The sequence below is a fragment of the Sardina pilchardus genome, chromosome 6 (genome assembly GCF_963854185.1).
Source record: "Sardina pilchardus chromosome 6, fSarPil1.1, whole genome shotgun sequence".
Taxonomy (NCBI): Eukaryota; Metazoa; Chordata; class Actinopteri; order Clupeiformes; family Clupeidae; genus Sardina; species Sardina pilchardus.
This window is the reverse complement of record NC_084999.1, coordinates 10,570,463-10,572,962: the sequence shown is the minus strand read 5'-3', so window position 1 is coordinate 10,572,962 and position 2,500 is coordinate 10,570,463.

Below are 2,500 nucleotides of genomic sequence, written 5' to 3'. Positions count from 1 at the left end.
TATGCAGAGACAGATATATACAGTACAGTAGATAGAGACTCTATTAGAACGAGAGAGAGAGAGAAAGAGAGAGAGAGATCCTTGTTTAACAAACCCATATTTGCTCTCTCTCAGATAGTCAGCAAGACAGCAGATGGGTCTGGCTGGAACACACAACCACACATGTTTTGCAACATGCTGTGTTGGGGAGAATCTGCGAGTATAAATCCATGAACATGTGAAGTCGTGTCAGTACCATGGGGAATCAGCATGCCCACTGGCAGCTGTCCAGAATCACAACTTTGTCAAAAAGCGTTTTGTGCCCGTCAGCATCCCAACAGTGCTGTGACTGGTGGTGTTGAGCTTTTTGGACGTGTGTGTGTGTGTGTGTGTGTGTGTGTGTGTGTGTGTGTTGGGGGGGTGTGGGGGGCATTTTCTCAGAGCGCTGGCCAAGGCTTATGCCATCAAGCCGGGGAGTCCTTAAATAAACATCGGCAATAAATTTTGCATAAATGCAGAGTGACACATGAATTAAGATGTAATTATCCACCATTTGCTGAGCAAAGAGAAGCCATATTTGCCGTGTCAAGTTGCTGACCCCCGCTAGAGACTTTGGCAGGGACAGCAAAAGCTCCTGCTTAGGCTCCTGATCTTGCAGCATCTTTTATTTGTTGGACTGGCCTTAATTACAGAGAGCTTTGTTCTTTCCTCTGGTATGCGATTCAAGAAACGTAAATCATGTACACAATTATTTAGTGGTTTTTTTTTTTTTTTGCTTTGCTTTTTAAGTTGATTGTTTGTGGTGTGGGCATTTTGCGAAGGGCATAAAAGACACAATTTACAGAAATCCAGTAATTACAGTACCTGTAAAACACAATGGAAGGAATATAGAGTAGAAGAAAGACTGTTGATTATACAAAATGAAGTTTATTTACGTACTGTAACTGTTCAGTGTCAGAGGTATATTATTGCAGCATCATTTGTAACATTATTGTCTATTCTACTTCATTTTCATCTCCATTAACAAATAGATAAGTTGAAGAGGCAGTACACTTATACATTATTTATGGTAGTTGTGTGGGTATGATATAAAATGTATTTAGTTTAATTGCTGTACACTTATACGTAGTATGTGGACACTGACTGGAAAGTTCATGGTTCAGTCAATGATAGCATGAACTTGGTCCCTCTTAGTTCCCCTCATAAAAGGCTATCAGCGGAAATGTATTCTAATGTCCCAGCTCTTTAAGAGAGAGTGATCGTCCCGAGCAGTCCTCTGAAAGCTTTAATTGGGAGTGATTCTTAATTTTTATGACCATTAATCTGATTATATTTGACCTAAAATGTGCTCATCTCATGCTCTTCATCATTTGAGTGGTCTCTTACTCAATTATGAGTGAACTGGTAGCCTTTATTTAATAAGTTCCTCTTTTTTCTTAGATGCTTAAAGGTTTCTACAAAGTTTAATAAGGGTGGCATTAACACAAGAAACCACTCAGAGATGTGTATGTGTGTGTGTGTGTGTGTGTGTGTGTGTGTGTGTGTGTGTGTGTGTGTGTGTGTGTGTGTGTCTGTGTGTGTGTGTGTGTGTGTGTGCAATGTTATTTTATTTTATTGTTTTTCAGTTATGTTGTCATGTCCAGCTTAAAGGTTAAAGACCACTGAGTTGTCAAATTCACATAATTTTATATGTATAGTGATTTAATATTCAACTGTTTTTTTTTAATGAAGGGATTAAGCACTGAATGTGTTAGCTTTCGTCATTTAATACAATTGATATACTTCTATTTTAACCAATTATTGTATACTTACAGTATTGTTTATTACATTATCATAACTACCACATGATCATAACTAAAACAGAATATATAGTCACCCTTTTGCTTCACTAAAAAGTATAGTGCCTTTATCTTTTGACATGTTGATTTTGTTTCATCAATATAGCTAGTTTTGCTTGTAATTCATTCCTGCGAATGCCCTCTTTGCTCCCATTTCAGTTGCAGTCACATACTTTTCTTATCAGTGCATACTCTTAAGTGTTTAAAATTCATTAGATGCGATGTTGTTGACACTAGATGGCAGTATATTACCCCATATTGGCTAATGTTTTGCATGCGTATGCTGTACCGTTTTTACATAGTGTTTGGAGTTCACCACTGATCAATTTGTCCTTCAATAAAAAAGACTTCAGCCTAGTTTAAGTTCAAATAAAAGGCATTGTTTAAAACCCTTCCCAAGACCCAGAATGGTGGACAGAATTCAGACTGACCATGTTCTCTTTCTCACAGCAGTGGTGTTAGAGATAGCAGTGGTGTCAGTGTTAAAGATTTGGATAAACAAAATGTTTTGCCATTTGATTCCATGATCTCAAGTATACAAACGTTTTTATAGAATATTCTGATAAATCAGACCACTTTCACAGACCAAATATGTTCTTCTTTTATATTTATAGGATTTCATGTTTTTAATTTATTTTTTAGATTTTATATATAAACCGGGGGGAAAAAACTGATATAGAATG